We start from the raw sequence: 25,225 nt of genomic DNA on the forward strand, positions 1-25,225 counted from the left end.
TTCTTTATTTTTTTCAGTAAATTATGAATGATAAAGCAATTTTTTTCAGGAGTAGGCATTTTGTAATAAGTCTTTGCAAACAGTGAAATTGACGGTCAGAAAGATTTTTTTAAACTTTAAGAGAGTCAATCACAGTCGAAATAACAAATTAGTGTTGAAAATATATTGGCTATATATATTGGACTATTGGCTTCGAAACTACGGAACCGATTTGACAAATTCTTTCACTGTTGGAAACTACACTCTTCCCGACTATGTTCATGGCAAGTTCCATCATTTAACCATAACTATAAAACCGAATCATTTTCAGTTGCCTAATCGCCGATTGGACCAATGGGCTGCAAGTATACAACTGTTTTTTTTTTGGTTTTCTTTGACTTAGTTACAATTTCAATAGAAACTGAAACTCTTATAAGTACTTAATAACTAACGTTTTCAAAAAAGACAGTAATTCCGTAGATTGGTACGCGCAAGGCAAACCTACAGTTAAGTATATATTATTCAGTCATCATCCTATAAATAAACGACGCATAAATACAGAAACAATAAAATCACAATTTATAATTTAAATTCGATTAACATGTAAATTATTAACCAGGATGAACTACAAAGTAGGCGGTAAATGTCAATTATCTAAGCACTATTACTGATTCAGTTTAATTGCGAATTCGCTTGGAACATAAAGGTATAGACGCCAATAGGTCAACCTATCCGAATCTGTCAAATTTTGCCAATCTAATATTCCCCTTCCACTATTGTGTTAAGGTTGAAAATCTATTGAAGAAATTTGACAGATTGAGGTGCGATGTGCGGTATGTACTAACTGTTCCCCGCAGATCCAGACGCATCTCTATGGAACTACTTCCCACACCCAGATAAAAGTGCTTAGCTCTTGTCTCGTTTGTTTTTTTTTATGATTCCTCCTTACTTTAGGCACCAAATTGGTGGGTTTCGGCAGTCATTTGAACACTTTTAGTAGTTACGGGAATTCTAACAACCAGTCTTACTAAGTGGTATCATGTTGGCCATATAACTGGGTTGAGGAAGTCAGATAGGCAGTCGCTCCATGTAAAACACTGGTCCTCAGCCCCATCCGGCTATGTTGGAAGGCGACCACACATAGTTGGGAAAAGGCTAGGCAGGTGATCTTTACATCGATAAACATTTACATCAAAATTTTACGACTTTAAATAACGACTACCAGTAATTCACTCAATGAATTAACTGCCGCAAACATTAACTAAAGTTCCGTAAATCCCACGATTATGTTAGAAACACAGAGGAAGGAAATATAGCGGAGATGCCATAAGGAAGGTAGGTCAGGCGCTTTCTTGTAGGTCAAGCAACGTAGGCGTGATCAGTTGCTAGAACTAACAAGACAGTCGGGTTTCTTGTCAAATCAAAGATTGATTTTGATTCATTGGTGGTTTTATTTTGAAAATAATGGGTGCGTTCACGGGCGCGTTCCATAGAAGACGTGTAAGGGCGGAGCTAGTAACGTTCCTCGTCCCCCGAACACCCGCATTTTGGCGCGCTACTTTCTTAGAACATTTTGCGTTACGACATCTCTGTTAATAATTTAGTTCTCTAAGCTTGGAACGTTAAACAGAAATAACTTAGAAAATTACAAATCTCGCCTACTCGGTTGATATGTCAGAGTCGTGAACCAAACGGTTGGCGCGAAGGTTAGGCGCTGGTTGACGGCAACCGCAGTAAGTTAAACTGTTCGTTTATCTGATGCTGTGAGAATATTTGCTGTGATTTGATGGGTTGCTCAAGGTTGTTTAGAGGTTGACCTAGTTATTAAGTTATAATTAGGTTAAATGAAATTATGGTGAATGCACACCTGTCAGAATTAAACACGCCGAAAGAATCGGATTTGAGAATTCTTTGTATGTAATCGTATGAAACTTAGCACACTTGCGCGTGGTGAATTGTCCAAATCTGGATTTTTTACAGAAATGATAGACTTTGATGACGTCATCAGAATGGAGTATTTAACAGGTGTAAAGGAAATTTAAACGATAGGCCATCGCGGTTAGGCCTCATTCAATAGTGAAACTAAAAGTAAGTTGACCTATTTACATTGATATAAAAAGCTCTCATGGATTTATTATTTTTTTATTTATTGGGCATGTGATGCAGAGCAATGAGAGCCATGTGAGGAAACTTTGAGCGTCGACATGGATGGATATAGTGGAAGAGGACCAGACCAGGAAGATGTTGAATGATGATCAACACCTTTGTCAATTACCATACAAAATTAGGTAAAGGTCTAAAGGACATATCTTACTGCAGGTTTAATTCTTAATTATGTGGTCTGCAGACCATACGTCCACGTAGTGCGAACCACTTGGCCGAATTTTATCATACTCATCATAATTTTGTGTAACCATCAAATTGCGTGTAAAAAGGCCGTCCGTCTGTCGTACGTAACGAATGGCTAATATCTTATGCTGTGTTTCTTGGAGCATTGAACTGAATGGACCTGACAGGCATAGTAATCTGTATGAGAGAAGTCTGTCAACTTATGCACGGGGAAGCGAGGCAATAAATAGAGTTAGCTCATTCGTGGATTATCGGTCACATCATTAAGGTACGTTTTGAATGCCGACTGCCGATCGCACGTGTCTGAACACTGCATTGAATCGGCCGCAGCTGCACTACTGGTTTTTATATATTGACATGAAACCGTTTTGGATCGAAGCAGCAACAACAGTGTCTCTACTACTCTCAGATATCGACCGATTTTATGCAATTGATTGTTAGTGCGGTCGGCAGTTGCAGTCAGCAACTAGCATTTACAACGCAGCTTTATATTTTGGCAGAGAGAAAAGTGCAGCAATGGTATGTCCAGATAGTTAAGTACTCTAAGTTCGAAGTTTACCTTCGTGAGGCAAGAATCCCACGGTATTCTATTGTCTGTGGTCTATAAGAGGTCGCTTGCAATGTGTTATAGATAATTCTTTGTCTTTTTTTGGAGTCAAATTGTTTTTGGCAAACACTGAAGTAAAATATGTACTTAACTACAATCATCATTATTGTAGGCCTAAACGTTATTATGCGAAAGTTAACGCTAAGTATGACGGTTCTCGTGACTCCTCAACGCGAGTATTGAACAGATGGCATAGGATAGAGTGAGCTCGTTTTGCGTGAATCGGATTGTCAATTAACAAAATTTAGGGTAGCTATGAGTAATAAAGCTTCTTTATTTTTAAAACTAGCGTCCCGGCTTCGCACAGGATAATAGTATTTCCCTACTATTTAATCTACGTTATTATATATATAAACCTTCCTCTTTAACCACTCTATCTATTTAAAAAACCGCATGAAAATCGGTACAACGGGATAGAAAAAGCGACTTTGTTTGATACTATGTAGGTACTGATGATACGAATTTAGATTGTTCGATTAAAAGCGTATTGCAGACTAAACAGTCGGCCGACATTTGACCTGATGGCTGTTTTTCTTGATGGGGAAATGGATAGGAAATGGGCCTAAGTCCTTAGATAACTTTATAGGTACGTTATTAAGCACTATTAAGCTACGCTTAAACTTGTAGGATTACTAAGCTTAGAGTAGGCCTATTTGTTACATTGTAAATGAGCTCATTTGCTACAAGTTAGGGCTGTCTCATCGACTCATAGCTAAACCAAATAACGTTCTTATGCAGTTCGTATGCAGTGCAAAAAAAAAATAAAACGAACTTGATTTGATATTTTTCAAATGTAATTAAAAGCTACGAAATACCTACTATTGTCAGATTATATTATGCGTACTATAATTATAGCCAAAATCCAGATAATCTTACAACTAGTCTAACCAAGAGGCATTGGGTTGCCCGGACGACTGGATTGTAGTCAGATAGGTAGGATAGATCCCGCTCAGTCGCTCCTTGTAAATCACTAATACTCTACTACATCCTAATTGGCTCGGAGGATGATGCTGAGGCTTAAACAGGTTCTGTAGTTTTGGTGTAAGTGCTAAGCATAGACAAACAGTTAGGGTGACTTTCGTATTTAAGATGTTAGTAAGGCTTTATCAAATAGGTAAATATAATGCTGATGCGGTGCCCGTTTTTGTAGAAGAACTACTTTTGTATCATAATGGGCAAAAAATCCTTGCCCATACCATAACAATCTTAACTAGATTACATAAAAAGGCTCGGAGGATGATAATCTTTATATTTTTTAAGTCATTTTTTATTTCTGACAACCCTAAACCACACTATTCATAGCTTATAATAGCGTAAGGACAGACTTGATTAAGTTTGTCCGATGCAGTTACATTGCATTCAACAACTGCAATTTGTAAGTATGCACATTTGTCAGACTTTCTGAACAGGTTACCTTTAATTGGATGGCCAACTTTGTATTTTATTTGTAAATCCTTACTTTCTTACTCAATAATATAAACTAGAAAATGAGTTAGTCTGTTTTTACCCTAGCACATTAAATCATCTTCATCTTTATTTTTTTTAGTGGGAAATCATCAAATGACCTCTCCCGCTTTGGGTACAGCGTGACGTGTCAGACTGTTACTGACTAAAACCCATCATGTTCCTTCTTAAGCCCTCTATGTACCAGGGCCGCGGTAACACTTTCGAACAATCCCGCAGCCCCAGCAGGCTTTGTTCCCAATGGGCCTCACTGGTAGATAAATCTATCTTGGAGACGAAGATAGGCTATTTAAAATCCCGTTACTGGCAGTAATTATCCCCAGATTTAATTTCAGGCTTAGAAAAGCTAATCCTTCAGCCTAATGCCAAGAATAATAAAAATATATTTGACCTAAATAATTTACCTGTTAACCTAGAAACATCATCCCAAATACAAATATATGTCAGCCATCATTGACAAATTTTTATCTCTACTTTAATTTTTTTTAACGACGTCAAAAATCATCAAATGACCCCTCCCGCTGTGGGTTAGCAGCGGTGAGGGAGTGTCAGACTTTTACTGACTAAAAACCGTCGTGTTCCGTCATAGGCCTTTTATGTACCAGGGCCGCGGTAACTCTTTCGAACAATCCCGCAGCCCAAGTTTTATCTCTAAATAGGTGAGCTTAAAAATAAATATGGCATCCATTCGGCCAGACCTCGACTTACTACTTAAACGTTTTAAGACTATTGTTAAGAGGCTTAAAAGCTAAATAAGCACTAAGTATTATACTTTTAACCTTCAATGTTGAATTTTTAGTTTCCTTTTATCGTTCATTTGTAATATTTAAAATTATATTTGGTATTTTGCATGTCTTTGATAATCTCAGGACCTACTGACCTAATTTCGAAAATTCTATTAATAGAGGCTACATATATGATGTTCTTGAAGGTATCCATGTTGATTAATATTAGTTTACTATGAAAAATTGACCCAGTCTAATCAAGGGGTATTGTGTTGCCCGGATAACTGGGTTGAGCAGATCAGATAGGCAGTCGCTCCTTGTAAAGCACTGGTACTCAGCTGCATCCGGTTAGACTGGAAGCCGACCCCAACATAGTTGGGAAAAAGGTTCGGAGAATGATGACAATGAAAAATTGACCAAAATACTTGAATTTGGAAAACGCAGTCCTTTTCAATATTTTTACAATGGGAAAGTTGGTCCCTTTGTTTTGAATATAAAATGGTTGAGCCAATGGTGTTACATTTTATAATTTAAAACATAATGTACAAAGCAGGGCAAACAAACGTAGAGGTATAGTGGTGTCAAATGTTTTCCGCAGTTGTCAGTTTTGAACGAAAAATACGGTCGTTTGTTTTTTGTCATGTCATAAAATTAAATGTTACTCGATTTCAGTTGGTGAAATTACGGAAACCAGCGCATCCCTACTCAATATTATAAATGCGAAAGTAACTCTGTCTGTCTGTTACGCTTTCACGTGTTTGACTGACTCTAATAAAATTTGATACCGAGAAAGAGTTGACCTTGAGAAAGAACATGGGATAGTTTTTATCCCGAACTAGTGAAGAATTCTCTTGGAAACGCGATATACTTAATTAACCAAACTCTACGCGGGCGAAGCCGCGGGCGGAAGCTAGTATCAAATAAAATTGACGTTGATACATTTACGTTCTCTCGCAATGGGATGCAACGAGATTTCCGACCCGTGTCAGAACGATGTGAAATTATTTCGACAGACAACCATTAATATATAAAGTAGGTAATACAAGAGTAAATTGCGTATGTCAATCTAATAGTCATATGGAATGATGAGAGAAGTTATCTCGGAAACTAGTTGCAGTGATTTCGTCTATGACTGATTGTCAGCCGACGAACGTCAACGTCTATGCATATAGCGTAATAACGTATCGTCTATCGAATATGCATGGTAATACAGTTTGGTTTGAACTAACCCTTAATCCTGCAAATTAAATGATGTTTTCAGACATAAAAGCCGTTATTATTTACTACTGTACAAATATTTAATACTAGCCGCTTTCCCGCGGTTTCTCTCGCGTCCCGTGGGAGCTACTGCCCGCACCGGGATAAAATATTGCCTATGTTACTCGCAGATAATATAGCTTTCTAATGGTGAAAGAATATTTAAAATCGGTCAAGTAGTTTTTGAGTTTATCCATTACAACCAAACAAACAAACAAACAAAGTTTTCCTCTTTATAATATTAGTATAGAAAAGCCGATTCCCTGTTGTTTCACCTGGGCTCCGAAGACCTTTCTCAGATTCCAGACGTATCGGGTTACGTAGTTTTGGCAGGCAGAATGACATTCGCATTTACATATATCATTAAGTTAGGATTGAATGGGCACGAATTTATTGTAAATATTTGTAGTAATTAAAATAAAAAGGACTTAACAAGTACATAGTTATAGTCCCTATGCAGTATCTCGGTCGTGATAAAAATTGTCAATTCTTGTTATTTATTTATGTAAATTTCTTTTAGCAGAATTCGCGAGGAAATTTCTTCGGGAATACGAATAGCACCGCAAAAAAAAAACTTGTAAAAAATAATCACTTTTTTAATTCAGTAATTTTCATTGCTAAGTGTAAAATCTACTGGAAATAGTAGTAAAAGTGTCAAGGTGAAGAGTTTCCTATACACATGAGCTTAACACCAATGACCGTTCGAGTGTACTGGTTCTAAGTGGACACTACAAATGAGCTAGCTTATACGTAGAACAATTGATAAATTATTGTACTCGTATTGTAATGCAGTTTTTCTTTTAGTATTCAACCGAAATATAATCACTATTTATGTTATTTTACCAAAAAAAATTGTCTAGACTTAAAAATATGTATTACTAGCTTCCGCCAGCGGCTTCGCCCGCGTGGTGTGTTGATAAAAAGTTACCTATGTGTTAATCCAGGGTATCCTGTATACCTATCTACATACCAAATTTCAACCAAATTGGTCCAGCCGTTTTTGCGTGATTGAATAACAAACATACATCCATACATTCTCACAAACTTTCACATTTATAATATATGTAGGATGTAGGATGTAGGATATAGGATGTAGGATTAAAGAAGTATTTGCAGGAAAACTAAAGATTTATTACTACTAAAGTCTTCTAAATATTTTTTTATGGCTGTACGTCAAAAGTTAGGGAAGGTCAGTAACCATCAGTAAACTCTCTCAACTATGTAGACTGACGACGATTATAATTCATGGTGTTTTATTTTTGAGTTTTTAAATCTTGATTGAATTTGAAATTAAAAAATAAATAAAAACAAAGAAGATTGAAAGATTTGAGAAAGAAAACGTAAATAAAAAAACTAGCAAGCCTTAAACTTGGGCTAGTAACAAAAAAAAAAAAACAAAGTGTAGTAATACATAGAAATATTTAAACGGGCCTTATATCACGTCTTCAAAGTAAATTTTATGAGCGAAACAACTAAAATATTCCAGCAATTTTATTCATAAGAGCATCGTAATTTCCAACGAATAATCCTAAAGAGATATTACTAAAACTATTTAACTAATCGCCTACAATGTTTCTAGTTGCATGCCTGTACTTTTGTCATTCGTATTACACAAGTTAATTCTCCTAAATACTTTGCTATGCTCGTAAAATTATAATTAAACATTTATTGAAAAGGTTTTGTGAAGTAATTTCGGCGATGTGAACCTTCTTGGTAGATTGACGTTTGTGACAAAGATGGCGGAGTCAGCTGTCATATGTATCGTGTTTCCCGCGGTTTTTGTTGACAGTTTTTACGCACGTGGACATAAATATAAAACCGTTTCCATATTGTTAACATGCCGATTATTTATTTAAAGTTCATAAACTATGAACTCACTCTTCGAATTTAGTGCAATACTTAGTAAGTTTTTGAAGTGTCAAAGATGAAGAGATTTTTTTTAAGCACCCGGGCAATATAGCCTTTAATTTATTTAAAAGAAAGTCGTGTTAGTTACACTTCCTATAACTCAAGAATGGCTGAAAGGTTTAAGCTAAAAATTCGAGGTGTAGCTTAGACCCGGGATAAGGACTTAGGAGATTTTTGTCACGGGAAAAAGTTATCTCGGGACGCGGGAAAACCGCGGAAAAACAGCTTATCTATGATCAAAATTGTTCGAGCCTTTTACTTTTAAAGTATGACATACAAACCAACATACAGAATAACAGTGGCATTTATACTATTAGTAAGGAGTAAGACGTATTGCTGATATTTATTCAGAAATTAAGTGTGTGTGGTTGTCAGATAAATTCTTGTAAATGCAATTGCAATATATACTTGTTTTACAGTTAAAATGACAAGTTACTGAGAGGTTAAAGATTGTCTGTTTCTATGTAATTGTTAAGTAAAATAACCGTTACAATATTTCAAAATATAAAAAAAAACATCTGTCAAATTGACAGCTTGTAATTTTTTTTTTCGGTTTTACATTAGTGATGCACGTAAAAGCAACGAAGTGTTATTAAGTCAATTAAAACTGTAATTTTAAGTTTATAACTTCACGTGGTTAGTCGCCAATTAGTATTATATTCAAATGATTCGGCTTCCATGATTATGCAAATAAGTTACAACTTGTTAACTTAGGAAGTTGTTTTTAGCTCGTAAGGAAGTATGCAGTTTATTTTCTATAGATATTATTTATGATGGTTATTAAAAACTTTGACTTTAATAAGGATTCGATGTAACTTAAAAAAATATAGGCATGATAATTCTTCGTTCGCAACTTAATTGTAACTTAATCGTAACTTAGTCGATTTTCGTTTGATTTGTTTGGCATTTTATCCGACTCGTCTTGATATTGCAAATAAACTAACACAATATTATTGTCAAACATGAACTATTGTTATTTAGAAATACAATCATACTTTACAAACACGACCAAAAACACTAAGAATAAAACCTCCACACACGAAACTTAAAAAAAACTTAATAAATAAAAAAAGAAAAAAAAAACAACTAACTTTTTGACAAGCCTCTTCGGTCTTACACTTCACTGCACAATCACAGACACACAATTATTTGATACGTGCGCACGCGCATATAATGTTGCTACGACTGACGGTTGCAAGGAAAACCTAACGTTTATATAGATGCTCTGAATTCTAACTTGGTTGAGCAACCAAGGATGCTACTGGTGGGGTTGTTTCCGGGTGATCTTTTTTCGAATGTGGAATGAAAATGGAGCGATATTTTCAGAGTTAGCTTAAAAGTTAGGAAAAAAAATTGATGGGTTCATTTTTTGGCCTCGATTTTATTTTTGTTCGAGCTTTTCAGTAGGTCATTTTTAAGTCCGGTTACATAGGTCTCGATCTGTAGTCAGATCTGTACAGATCTAGATGCTGTAGTCTGCAGATAGAAGTTGTGTGTCAAAGCTGAGGATCAAGCGATATGGTGTATGTTAGGGGAGGTCTACCTAGCGCTGGACTGCTCTATAAATTGGATAAAGGTAGTTAGATGGTTCATAAGTATTAGAATTGTTTGAGAGCGTGGTGTAAGAGCAAACATGTAGGAAGTCCTGAAGGGTGGATATAAGGGCTCTCTTTTATTTCGAATAAGTGCGGTACATTATGGCGTCGTTCTTAGATATGCTGATAAGAATTGGCCAACGTAAAAAAGGCTGCTCGGGAGTTTGCGATTATCAATTATTGGAGATATGTTTGGATCCATTTAGTGAATGTGACGACGTGTTTGACTCTTTACTGATTGAAAACACACACAGATATACGAATAGATAACTTCAAATTAAGAAAGTCGATTAAATATTCACCTATTTTGACTTTTGGAGCTCTTTATTTTCAAGGGCCCCGGAGTCTTGTCGCAGCCCTGGAAACTCTTCTTTGTTAGTTGCATAAATTATAAAATTACTCAGTTAATTGCACTTTGCCCTACGGGCGTAATAATCGTGATGAGTATAGTGATGAATTACAAGTGATCTATAAATCGTGATGTACTTACTACATTGATGTAAGTAGGTCAAATTCATGTTCGTAGCTAGTAATGGTTTTATGAATTGATTTCCTTATTTGGTTCAATTTTTTAATGTTGGTCGATAAAATGGGTTAAATTACTCTCTTTATCATAATATTTCAAGCTTTAATCTATTTTTACCGACTTCCCAAAAAGGAGGAGGATCTCAATTCGTCGGGATCTTTTTATTTTTTTATTATTTTTTATGTATGTTCACCGATTACTCGGAGACGCCTGGACTGATTTGCAAATTTTTTTTTTATTTGATATGGTTTATCTCCCATGTGGTCCCATAATCACCAGGTCAAGATCTGATGATGGAAACCCTGAGAAATCGAGGGCAACTTTCGAAAATTGTAGGCATACTTAGAGTAAAAACTTGTCACTAAGGCGTATGTCTGATAACACTATACAATGGTGAAGGTTTGGAGCTGACCCGATGATGGAGACCAGAGAAGGTCGAGGGAACTTGGCAACTGAATGTGTAAACAACCTCGTGTTTGGGCTTATATTGTTTGTATTGACGAGACCTTTGCAGCAGTGAAGGTTTGGAGCTGACCTGATGATGGAGACCAGAGAAGGTCGAGGGAACTCTACAACTGAATATGTAAACTACCTCGTGTTTGGGCTTATATTATTCGAACTTTGTGAGAACTTTCCACTTATGCGGATAGTGACAAGTATGCTTGTCACTGAAAAGCTAAAAATAAAAAACTTTTTACTAAAAAATAAAACCGACTCCTAAAAACACTGAAAAGCAAAAAAAGAACTATTCTTAGGTGCATCGGCCTAGAAGTCGGTGGCGAAATAAACTTAGGTACACCCATTAGACACTGACTTCTAGGCCGATGCACCTAAGAATAGTTTTTTTTTTTTCTTTTCAGTGTTTTTCATATATTATATATCATAGTATCCTAGTCCGAGCCCTTGTGAAAATATTTGGCTACTAGCAATGGGACCCTACCCTGATCATAGTAATTCCAACAAATTAATAGAAATTTATTTATATTGTGTGTGTATCAAACTCTAGTGACCTAATCTGTATTTATTCAATTAGATAGGACTTTCATATAAAGACTGTATTTTTTGAGTAAGTAATGACTAACCAAAGTCACTCATTAGTATGATCTATTAGTTAATAGAACTTTGTAGAAATAAAATTTTCTATGGACCCTAGTTGCCTGAAATAAAGGAAAAAAAATGTGAGGCCTGCATTCAGCAGTGGACAGGAATAGGCTCATATGATGATGATGAATAGACAAAACATCCAATTTCCGAAAGTTCAAATTCCATAACGCAAGTGAAGAAGTCACGCGCAAAACTTATCTGTATAATTGGCAAAGCTTAAGTGAATGGAGCGGAAATAAGATGCGTCACGGTCGGACGCTGTTAATAATATTGCGTTTTAAAAGCAAATTGTATCAGAACATCGCTATTTTGAGAGCTTTTGTTGTTAAACATGGAGTAAGGAATAAGCAGAGATGCCATAAGGCAGATAGGTTAGGCGCCTTTTTCTAGGTCAAACTCATAAGGTAGGCATGACCAAAACGATCAGTTACAAGTGAACTTACGGGGCGTTAAAGTTCTATAAAATAGGTATCAGTTATCGATTTTGGTATAGGTAAAAATGGGCGGGTCCAGAGAAAGCGTATAAGGGTGGAGACAGTAACGTTCCTCATCCCCCGAGCACCCGAATGTTGTCGCGCTACTTTCTTAGGAGATTTTGCGTTATGACATCTCCGCTAGTCATTTTGTTCTTCATGTTTTATAATAATGTTTCCGATTCTACTTAGTTTAATAGGAATTAATTTTTTGGTGGTAACCTCGTGTTTAATTTTGTTAAAAAACATAAAACGGTTTTGTTGATTCTGGGTCAAGTTTTAATTGGATTTAGAAAATGCGAAAAAAAATAGGAGAACTTTAACTTTTACCAGTCACTAACTACTAAGGTACATTTTAGTTTTCTGTGTTAAAAATAAATTTTGATATTGACCCATTTTTTCTGTCCTCAATTTTATGAATAGTGGTTATACTACTCAATATTTAAGTTAACTACTTCAGGCTTCTAAATAACTACATTCGGAAATTCATCAGTACATACACATAGTAATAATTGATTATGGCGCTTATTTTAGCGTTCCACCACACGGCAAACTTTTAGTCGGCCGATAGTTTGTTTGGGCTCGTAAATCAGTTTGAAGACGATCAGGTAAAGAAAGATCAGGTATTTTTATTTACATAAAATCACATTTTTGGTAACAGGTATTTTTCTCGTAACAGACCGACTTCAAAGTCAAAGTAAATTTTTTTTATTTCAAATAGGCCTATGAAAGCTCTTTCGAAACGTCAAAGTAGTTAGTTGCACGGTTCCAAAGAGTTGGTCTCTATTAGAAGAACCGGCAAGAAACTTCATGGACACTCTTTTTAAAAGAAAATAAAATTAATAGTAATTAGTTTAAGTGTTAATGCCTCTTGTATAATATTCTATTTTGCAAAAGCTTGTAAATAACTCTCTTCAGAATTTATTTAAAAAATATTTTTTGCCAACCATCAGGTCAACTGTCGGCCGACTGTTTAGTCTTTAGACTGTGCGGGTATTCTTAAGTTGTTAAAGTTAATTAGAAAATATTAGTTAAATGATCTCTGACCTACAAGTTACCCCATCCGTCTTTACAAGCATTTGATTTTAATTCGCTTTTGAAATATTAATGCACAAGACTCTGCCTTAAGAGTGTCGTCGTTACGGTAAGTTTTTAGGCCTAATTGTAGGCTTTTAGGAGTCCAAATAGGGTTTTTGATTGCTGGTCAGAATTGACTAATTATTTAAACTGCAGGATGTGTTAATGTCAACCATATTAATAAAATAAGCAGCCGCACATAATTTGGCAAGGATTTAACATGCCCATAACGACTGCCAGAGATGTCCTACTTATAGGTGTGATCTATCAATATAATGTAATTCATCGACTCATGCGGCTGTTACTTAGCCCCGAGATCCTCCCTCGAACTGTATTTTCTCTACATAAAACCTGTTCCTATATCCTGAAGAATTATCAAAGAAACTTCATCACCATTCACTGTACAGAGGTACGGTAGACTGCACATCAGTGGTAACTGTCATGCACCTAAACAATAGTAATAAGTACGATTTTCCTATAAAACTGTTACCACTGACCTGAAGTTGACTGTACATACAGTTTTCCAGTCACCCAAAGCATAGTTTATCAACCTGCAATATCCTACATATACTTGTAGCCGTCATATTTGTAAGATTAATGTGTGTCGCATTGGCACATCTTCTTAGACCTTATTTATGGTATACTAGCAGTTTCACCCCGGTTTCAGTCGCTTTCCCGTGGTTTCACCCACGTCCTGTACTGAACTACTCGAATCAGGATAAAAAGTAGTCTATAGCCTTTCTAGATAAATCTACTATATAAAAATAAGTCGGGTGTCCCTTCCTGACGCTATAACTCCAGAACGCACGAACCGAATTCCACGGTTTTGCATTCGTTGGAAAGGTCTCGGGCTCCGTGAGGTTTATACAAATATAAAACAAAAAAAAAAAATCTTTATCTTTTAATCACCAAACAAAATGTAACATAAAACGAAGCCATCTGGTGGCGAAATGGAGTTCGCCAGATTTGCTAGTGAACTATAAAACACCGATTTTTTTTTTAATCGGACCACTAGTTCTTCAGATTAGCGCGTTCAAGCAAACAAATGAACTCTACAGTTTTATAATATTAGTAGGTACAGATTAGCCGTTTTCCCGCGGTTTCCCGGTAAAATGTAACCTGTGTTACTCGCGAAGAGTGTAGTTTTCCAACAAGAAACTAATTTTTCGATTCGGTTTAGTAGTTTCAGAGCCTTTAGAGTACAAACAGAAAAATGTTTTCTCTTTATTATATTAGTTCCTATAGATAAATGTGTGTCGTATTGGTACATCTGTTTAGGCCTTATTTATGTGTACCTACATATTAAAATGATTTGTGACTCTATAACCCATTAAGTGTGTCCTCTTTGATATATCGTCTCATCTATACTGCGAGAGTAATTTTGTGAAGAGGTATTTGTATGTCTGTAACAAATAAAGACAAAACTTGTATTTAGATAAACAGTATTTAGTTAGGAAAAACTTTTTTCAACATTTCAGCGATATATCATTTCGGGGTATCGTACGCTATATTTTATCTGAGTATCGCTAGTAGTTTTTTCAGGATGTGAGAAAACCGCGGGATATATAAAGCGATGTGTTAGGCATAAATCCGCGAAAATATTGTGAACTATCAGACATCATGTTTGTTAATAAAGTACCTGTCAATTTTAAACCGACTTTCCAAAAAGGAGGAGAAATGTAATAGATACCTACACACATACGCATATATCAATACAAAACTTCAAATATATCTAAAAGAAATATTTTCTATTTTCACACTTGTGTTTCAATAAAGAATGCTTCATTAATTAATACCATTTACAACCTGAATACCTATAAATTAAATTAATAATCGAATAAGAATCTCACGTAGGTAAATACTGTCGAAACGTCCATTATACTAATACTCACAGAATCGAAGGCTGTGAGAAAAATCCGATGAAAACTCGAAAAAATCAACTGTTCACGACCCGGGGTTCGAACCCAGGACCTTACTGTCTGAAGTCACTCTAGGAAATGTCAGAACAATGACTTTGGATCAAGGTGGTACAGAAACTTACAGTTAGAATTAGGAGTGAGTTAAGGTAGAAAAATGGAACCATTTTGAAAGAAAGTGGAAAGGAAAGGAAAGTGAAAAAGAAACCATTTTGTATTAGTACATAAGGGAAAGAAATTGTGTGAAATTAAAGGAATTACCTATTCTAGTTTTTTTGTGTTTTTATATTTTTTTTTGTTTTTGTTTTTTGTTACAGCCTTTTTTTTATCGTCCCACTGCTGGGCACAGGCCTCCTCTCACACGGAGAAGGATTGAGCATTAATCACCACGCTTGCTCAATGCGGGTTGGTGATTTCAGACTATAAAGTCCAGGTTTCCTCAAGATGTTTTCCTTCACCTTTATATCAGCCATTGGTGTCTAAGATATACTTAGAAAGTACATACAAACTTAGAAAAGTTGCATTGGTACTTGCCTGGATTGGAATCGAACCCACGCCCTCATACTCGAGAGGTTGGTTCTTTACCCACTAGGCCACCACGACTTCGTGTTTTTATATACGTAGGTACATTGAATTCTTAATGGTCCCAAAAAGTACTTCCGTGGGCTGGTACATTTTCAGCCGTTTAAAAATCAGAAGGTTTTTTTACAATCGCATAAGTAGATACATCATTTGTGTTATTATTTATTTATTCTACTCTAAATATTATTAAATGATTTTTCTTCCTTTATGTATTACGAGAATTTTATACTGTTTTACGATTCTATGATTAAATTACGCTATCTAGACATACAAAACCCCCAACATTTTTAAAGTTTGTAGAACTCTTCGCACAAAAAATAATATTACCCACAGACCACCCACACATTGGCACGACTCACGCTTACCATCTTTTTGTTTCCCCATCAATTACCCCACAGTGTTGAGTGGCAAAACAAACTCGTGCAAAAAATTATCGCTTAAATGAAATAATGTGTTCCCCGATGAATGAATGCAAGCGTTTCACATTTGTAAAGAACTATGTAGTCTGTGGACTTGAACCTATGCTTTGACATAAGTTCACAAATAATGGGTTTTGCAAAAAATAATATCTATACTAATATTATAAAGCTGAAGTGTTTGTTTGTTTGTTTGAACGCGCTAGTCTCAGGAACTACTGGTCCGATTTGAAAATTTCTTTCAGTGTTAGATAGCCCATTTATCGAGGAAGGCTATAGGCTACTATACTTTTACTTTATCTCGGTACGGAAAGTAGTTCCTACGGGATGCGGGTGACACCACTGGCAGAAGCTAGTAGGTAATAAAGGTAAGTTTTGAATTCTTGCTGCCGCAGCTGCACTAATGGTCCGGGACTGCGGGATTGTTCGCGCGAGTTACCGCGGCGTTGGTACATAAAAGGCCTACGAAGAAACACGACGGTTTTTAGTCAGTAAGAGTCTGATACTCCTTCACCGCTGCTAACCCACAGCGGGAGGACTCATTTGAAGATTTTCCATCAAAACAATAGCAACTACAGCAATAATTTTACACAGTGACATCTAAATAAATGTTATGACATTCTTACTTCTGACATTTCTTCAGGTAGATAAGAGTTGGTGTACACGAGTCCATTGTGAAATATTTTAAACGTTTTTGTTAGAAAATTCCATTGTAAGATAGAACGAATGTGGTAGACAGATGGTATGTTTAATGTATTGTGAGACCCTCCCTTTGAAAAAACAGAAAAATTCTTATTTCTTTTCTGTTCAGTAAATTCGATACTTACGCTTAATTATAATGCTCGTGTAGTTATAGGAACAACACATAGCAAACATTAAATTTTCTTTCAGACACCGTGTACCCGACACTTAGATCCACCGTGTCACAATGACATAGAAATGCATATAATAGTCGAATGAGAGAACCGTAGATGATTTTTAATAGTTTCAACCATAACTGATCAATTATCACGGTGTCACACTTTTTGGCGACGTTTGAGTTAGCAATAATAATTGTTTAGAAGCAATAGGATATTGCGGAAGTAAATAGTATTTCAAGATTTGGTTATTTTGTAATATTTACTTCTAGCATTTATCCATCTATAGGACACAAAGGACTTAAGCAGGAACATGATGGGTTTTTTGTAAGAGTCTGACACTCCCTCACAGCCGGAGGGGTCCTTTAACCTCTTGTATCCCGGTGCGCGGATCCATGCGAGACACAATTGATTTTCTATTGTTCTCTAATTAGCGCCATACAATAGGTTAATGATTTCCCGAGCAAAGCGTATTTTTTTTAAAAGCTTCAGCAATGGGGACCAGGACGCTGTTTGGTTTTAGTATTTAGGTAACTTTCGCTTTTTACTAGAATAGTTTTAATTTTCATTGTCAATATTTATAGTTTTGTTAATATCTATGTAAAGCTACATAATTTGGCCCAAGTTCATAATTAACGTTGGCACAAATCGGATTTACACGGGAAAATAAAGACAATAGCACAATGTTTAGACGCGCCGGTGAAGCAACGTTCGGATATAGTGGCTATTCACGAACATTTCTATTTAGAGGTTCAGCAGAATACCACCTCAAAAGTCGGTAGATAGCTATACATACCCTCTATTTGAGTAAGCACCAACAGTAACTTAAAAGTAGTAGAATATCACCTTAAAAATACATAGAGCTGTACTCTCTGTTTAAATAAGTACTAATTAAAGGTAAACTATCTTGATAAGACTCTTTTTACACAAATACACATTAAACACATAAACTATAAATAGGTACTGCTGAAAAGAATGATTCAATTGATTAGGTGATTGCTATTACTATATTTAAGTACACTGATTTAAGCTGCATTTTCAATTGAACTATTTAATAAAAAGTCGTTTCAAAATATGTAGTTTCTGCATTCTAACTAAGAAGCTTTTTACTATCGTGAAGTTGAATAACTTCGGACTTTCGGAGAACAATATTTGCATATATTGTGTGCTAAAACATCATCATCCTCCGAGCCTTTTTTCCAACTATGTGGGGGTCGGCTTCCAATTTAACCGGCTATAGACTAAAACACTGTCTGAAAAATTCTCTTTTTTTCCTACAAATTCAATTTCTGATCTTCAAGTAGAGCTAAGCTTATTGAGTGAAACCTTGCTTAAGACATTGTCGTGATTATGTCAGAGGGACTCGCATATTCGTAGCCTTAATAGAGTATATCAAATAAACAGTTTTTGCCAAAGCTGAGGTCGGGCGCACGGTCACTGGGCAAGTGTGTTAATGTCGACATGCGAGAGTGAAATAAGAATCTGTGGATGTAGTTACATCTTTTGATGTAGGCCTACTTAGTTGTTTTATCATTCAATACTTAGCTTTCATAATAATTAGACAGTCCTCTATACCTAAGTTATTATTATTTAGTTAGCTAGCAGAAACATTTTTTGTTTTTGCTTGAACGTGTTGATTTCAGGAACTACTGATATTATTAAAAAAAAACTTTCAGTATTAAATCGAGAAAGTCTTCTGTTTATCTGGGTGCGTAAAGTAAGTTCCGGGTGAAGCCGCATTCTGAAGCAGATTATTCATTAAATGGTATCAGGTTTAGTGCACTTATGTTTTCTGCTACACAAGAGCAAAAACCTAACTTCCAGAACTCTATTTAATTTAATTATACTTTCATTGTAGTCTCCGATCAATAGTTTCGATTAATTGTTTTTACTCAATCCCTAATGAATTCGAATAAAACTGTCTCCGTATCACATACCGCCATCCACATGACATTGCAATTACATAATAGTAAATTAAATAACAATTTGTACCGACATATATACATGTATATACAGATGTAAGTATGTACTACAATTATATCGTCACGTCATTACTGGGATTGATGATACTTTAGACAATAACCTTTGATATCAAGAGAATATATAATACTTAGTATATCTAAACTAAATGGTACTGTCTTTATTGAACATACTAGGTAGATGTTGCCCGCGGTTTCATCCAAGTTCTGAATTAGGTACTAAACTTCCCAGCATCCGCTTCCGGCATCCTAGGGACATACTCCCCGAAGGTAGATATATTCAAATAAAATGTAGTTTAAGAATTTCAAAAGTAATGCAGCTTTCTGAAGGTAAAAGAGTTTTATTTATTTATTTAACTTTATGCAAAATTCATTACACAGGCGGACTTAATGCCACAGGCATTCTCTTTAGTCAACCTTAGGGTGAAAGTTTTCTATATTAGTTTAGCAGATCATACACAAATATAGAGGTACATCTTTCCATTATAAAGTATACATATTAGTAAGGAATGGATATTTCTTTAATTAATATTTGATACTAGGTCACTCTATCGTAGATAGCTGATCATTTTAGTAAGTATCAATCTTAATTATAAAAATGGTTTGGTTGGTGAGATTCTAGCACTCTCTCAAAAAAAAAAAAACAAATTCTACTGCCTACCTAATTACCAAATCAAAAACATAATATTTAACCAAAATTGTATATGCATTGCATATTTTAAAACTCAAATTCCCGATACTTGAAACTAAAAATACCAAGAATAATAACTATATTTACAATACAATAAGGTAATGATTACGCCTTTATTTAACCAAGTGTAGAAAGGGAGTTATCGAGCGCATCACTGACCTTGCTCAAGAATGCAACGCGCAGAACCGAACCCCGACCTTTGTAGGCTGAGAGCTTGCTGATTGAAAATATGTTTTAGCTTGTGATTTAGGTATTTTTATGTTTTTTTTTTACGGGTGACTGATAAACTTAACATTTTGTTGTTTAAACACAGGGTACCTATCGCATAAATATTGTAGGTAAGCATGAAAACTGATAAGTGCGCGTGTGTATGTATGTTTGTTACTTTTTCAGGTACAAACGGCTGTATAGATCTTTATGATACTTGGCACATATGTATATAGATCTATACATATAATAAATCTGTAGAAAAGTAATTTTTGTACATTGAAGAAATTGACAAAAAAAATAGCCAGCATGTTAAAGGATAACTAACAGAACCCATTTCCATCATTTTTGTCATTTTTGTCATTTTTGTCTGTTTGTCTGTTTGTCTGTTTATCTGTTTGTTTGTTCGGGATTCACGTAAAATCTACGAATTAAATGCAGACAATGCTTATATACAAAAATTCTACGTAACTTGGGGTATTACTTAGTTTTTGTTTCATCGAAATCAATTCACTCTATCAAAAGATATGATTAATTTTGTGAATTCAAGATGTAAAATATTACGACACGCTATCTATTTGTCAAAACTGTACATTTGAATGTTGTACTTATATTAGTTGATCGGCCTATTATTAATCTTTACACAGAAAATCACACCTTTATAAGTAACTTCGGAAGAAAAAAAAATATGAAAATTTTGTTTAGCCAAGGTTAAAGTAGCTCCATCTCTGGTAAATAAAATACATCATCAATTTGTCAAAGGAGCGAGGTGGTAAATGACAATATTACCATACATTCTTTATAGAGGATTATTATTTCAACAGATGGAGTTGTGTATTTTCCGTAATTCACCATATTTTAACACGTAGTGTAATTTTTCGATAGACATTACAATAGTGTTTGTCAGTTTGCCGTGCCACATCAAAATCCAACTATAATTATTACCCTGATGAAAGGAAAATTAATAGTTCTCGGCCAAATTTAAAACGGTGCCATCTAAATTATTTTTTGAACATTATGTCAAAAATGATGACTTTAGTGGAACAATTAATTATCATTTAAAGTTACAGATGGAGTTCATATCAGGATTTTTTCATAAACATAGTTTAGCTTATCTTCCACTAATGTGGTGGCCTTAAAACAAATTACTTTGAGTGAGTAGTATTAAGTAGACCTTAATTATTTTTTCTGATGCAAAATATGTAAACTTAATCCTAGAAGAAATGAGGATCTATCTCTCGCAAGCGCTGCTAAGCGTGAGGAAGGTAATGTAGGATTCTGTAGCTTTAAAAACAAGCCCAGATTCAAAGTGCAGATAAGAAATGGGAGCTCTCTCTATTTAATACCATACACACGTAAAATGCTTTATGCGTCTGAAAACGTACAAATTACGCGCCGCATACCAGAGACATGCTTACTTTCAACTTCTGATCGCAAATACACTGTTCACGATTACGAACAGTCTCAGTAAGACCCGAGCCAAGTCTAAAAAACCCTAAAAAACACCTTTTATATAAAACTACGTTTGATGTCATTTAATCAAAAAGACAGAATTGTTCGCTGTTGCAAATCCTATCCACTTATATCCTATCCTAATCCAGAATGCATTGCAGGTGTGTATTGCACAAAAACCAATGGTATCCTATTCGAGAAGTCAAAAGAGTTGACCTGCCAACGTCAGCTTCTGCGCTAAGCAAGTGTTCTTAATAGTACCATCAGAATTACATTCATCGTTGAATAAGGTGATTAAATTTTCAGAAACCACAATAACAGTAGGAGCCAAAGCGTATGATCACTTCATAGAGCTCTGATTGGCCCCAGGTGACCAAGTCAGGTCTGATTTGTTCGTTCATCAGATCTTTGAAAGTGTTTCAGTGGATACTTACTGTCGTCCTGTTTACGTGTGACACAAAATATGGTATATAAACGTCCTCCGCAAGAGCGAAATTTTCCCGGTGTGCGGTAGTGACTCACAGTATACAACACTTATGTTTCTTTTGATTTGCTGGCTCCACCAAGAAATGACAAATTGCGAGCGTACATTCTGAAAATCTTGGCAAAACTACAGGTTTCAAGTACGAACACATGAAGTGGACTCTCACAGATACGTACATTTTGCCTATTCGTGAACTAATGCAAACATTTCGGTGGAGTCCCGGCTTAGGCCTCCCCCACATTAGGCGTGCGCGATCCTCGGGCGTGTTAGTGGCGCGGGCGCCGCGCGTGCGTCGCGTTTTGCTGCCCTGCGGCATTTGCAGCGCGCTCGCGGCGCGCACGCGCCGCTCTCCTTGACGTTTAACTGCTAAGGCGTTTAGCGGGCGGCGGGGATAGCGGGCGAAGGGGTAAGAACGCAACTCGAGCGCCGCGTGCTCGCCGCGAGCGCATCGCTTGCACTCTTCACACATGCCGCAGGGCAGCAAAACGCGACGTTCACGCAGCGCGCTCGCGACGCCCGCGCTACTCACACGCCCGAGGATCGCGCACGCCTAATGTGTGGTCAGCCTTACCATGAGTAAGTGAAACTATCGTACCCTATGCGTCTGCTGATGATGATGACTCATTTTATCATCCATCTAGCTATTCCCCAACTATGTTGGTGTTGGCTTCCAGTCATCGAATCTGTTTGAGTACCAATATTTTGCTTGGAGCGACTACCTATCTACAATCCAGTCAACTACTCAAGACGATATCCATATTATGGTAATACTGACAGACTTTCTGGCTTCTGATTAGTCGCAGCAGCTGCAGAAAATGTACAAATGACAGCTTTGTCAGACTCAAAGCATGTAGACATAGATTATAGCTGTTTCCTGTGAAAATTACTTACGCACCATACGTAATAATTTTCCAAATTGGCTGAACAACGTCACAAACTTTACTTCTTTTGTTTAGATAAATGGTCACATCCACAACACAACCTTGATCAATGAATCTATGCGACTGCTAAGTGCTAATCCTAATTATACTGTCACGTGAAAGAATGCACCTACGGGATAAGTAGTATTTTGACGATTCGAGATTGCCCACGCAGACGAAGTTGCGGGCAACAGCTAGTTATACATAAGAATGAGAGACTGGCTAGTTTTTGTCGCGGCCCAAGATTTTCAGGTATATGCCTTACATAGCGGAAAACTGATACTATTCGGTAAAGAAGTACATAATAGTGTAATTTTTCTAAAATCAACACCAAACCAAATAAAATGCTACTATTCTCTTGTGCAGCTAAAACGACACTATTAAAACAATCTCTTACGCACTAACAGAACTTAAAAATATATTTAACTTTCATCGACTAATTTTATGAAAACCAATTTGACGTTCACTAAAATCATAACTTCCTACATTTTTGTCCACAGTCTCTTCGCCTACAAAGCGATATGTTCTCATTGAGCTGTCAATAGCTCATCTTGTAACGCTCACCGCGGGCTATGTGTGAGCTCGTCATCACTGTCTGACACATTAGCGTCATAATCTATGTGTTAGTGTATTCATCTTACAGTGGTTTTAGTAACAGAATAGCTTTAAAAATAAATCAATGGTTTAAAAGCACTCGATAAACACACTTTTATACACGAGGTAAAAACCATTTCAAGACTTTTCTACAAGTCCAAATAAAGCTAGGTATCATATGATGTCCTATTATGACGTTCTAGTTCATATCTTCCGGCTCCATCATCAGGTCAGTTCGTCAGTACCATATTATTGTATTGTTATCCCACCCAAAACAAAAATGTGAAAGACTGCCAAGTTCGATAATATGGGAATGCTTCGCCTATAAAAGAAGTGAGATCTGAATAAGTACCAAGTTCCATACACATACCTCAGTTAAAAATAGTTACTTTTTAATGATGTCACTTGGCAAGTTTTCACACTCCTTGTTATAAACCTACTAAACGCAATGAATCAAGTATTTAATTTTCTATTAAAACTTGCCAAGTAACATCATTAAAAAGTAACTATTTTTAACTGAGGTATGTGTATGGAACTTGGTACTTATTCAGATCTCACTTCTTTTATAGGCGAAGCATTCCCATATTATCGAACTTGGCAGTCTTTCACATTTTTGTTTTGGGTGGGATTTCATTTATTTTTGTAAGGTTGTTTATTTTATTTTTTTCTTATGATGAAGTTAGTTAAAGAAATGTCTCATTTATACTATCTTTCAGATTTTTTTATATGCACTATGTTTCTTACAAAGAAATGAACTAGATTAACTAAATGGACTAGATTTACCAACTGACTGACATGACATGTTATCATAATTATGTTCGTGGATCAAAGTTACACATTTGTTATTTTCGAAAGTGATTCACACTTGGCCGTTTTCAGATTTTTACTTTACTTTGACTAAATACAATCCTTTGTAACGAATTTCAGATCGGTACGACCATTCGAAGATATATTATATAAATATAGATAAAGGACATTGTTCAATTTTGGCCTAAGAACCGATGTGAATATAAATTATACTATAATTTTCATTTAATTTTTTATTGTTTGAAACATATTTTCGTTTTCCACGGACACTTCAAATAAATAAATTCCAAATAAAAAGTTGGGTCACAATTATTGATGCCTTATAAAATGTTTCCGTCAGCCAGTGCTGTCAGTTTCGGAAGTTTTCGCAATTTCGGTAAATACGGACCGAATTGAGAACCTCCTTTCCGAAATCGGTTATTAGAATTAGTTGCTAACACTTTATTCATTTAAATACCTAAATTGACTAGCTAGAAAAAAACTAGTATTCTATATGTTTTAAGCGAAATCTCGAATTTCTAGCTTGGCATTCGAGTAGGATTATAGTTTTCGTAATTGGCAACACTGGTGTATTTCAGTCAGTTTGCTAGAAGTCAGTTTGATTGCTTTGAGACTATCGTTTTTTTTGTGATTTTCTATGCGTTTCATGGTTTTATTCTAACAACTTTGGCTTGATTACGGACTCCGATTAGATTGCGTACTTGGTAGACTCGGCTGTGTGTAAAGGACTGGATTTTCCTGGCATTTTCGGATATTGCTCTGTCTGTGATCGAATTTAGTTGTATTATAATTACAACAATGGATGCAGAATATAGTATATTGTATAAATTGTGGATCTGCTGGAGGTTCTTTGGTATTAGAAAACGAAGATATACTTCGTTGCATACAACAATGGACTGTTCCCTGTATGGTAAGTGGTCTACGAAAGTGTTTTTCTAATTTTGATAAGAATGTTACTACCTACTTATGTTCTCATAAGCACACAATTTCTCGGTTTTCAAATTAATTGCCACAATTGCAAGTTACTTGACATTTACTAATGTTTTATTGTATTTATTTATTACAGGTTGAAGCTCATGACCTTATATGTACGACGTGTTGGTCTGAAGCAGTCGAGCATAATAAGATGCAATGCACTGTTGGACGCAATTGTGTACTTTGTAAGAAGCTCCTACCATCAGGCATTACTGTTGCAATTGTATCGTTGGGCGTAGAACAGTGGGCTGTTGTGCCCACATAATGACTATAATTTGGTA

At 35.7% G+C, this 25,225-nt stretch overlaps 1 protein-coding gene across 1 annotated transcript in view; it reads right to left on the reverse strand.

The window, feature by feature from the left end:
* LOC124643151 (pro-resilin-like) overlaps positions 1-9,477 on the reverse strand; it is a 47,736-nt gene extending 38,259 nt beyond the window's left edge. Inside the window, exon 1 of the mRNA XM_047182025.1 lies at positions 9,381-9,477. The gene's annotated coding sequence lies outside the window, so the exon portion shown is untranslated. The remainder of the gene's footprint in view (positions 1-9,380) is intronic.
* Between the last annotated feature and the right edge of the window lie 15,748 nt (positions 9,478-25,225).

Source organism: Helicoverpa zea, chromosome 26 (assembly GCF_022581195.2).
Source record: "Helicoverpa zea isolate HzStark_Cry1AcR chromosome 26, ilHelZeax1.1, whole genome shotgun sequence".
NCBI classification, from domain to species: Eukaryota; Metazoa; Arthropoda; class Insecta; order Lepidoptera; family Noctuidae; genus Helicoverpa; species Helicoverpa zea.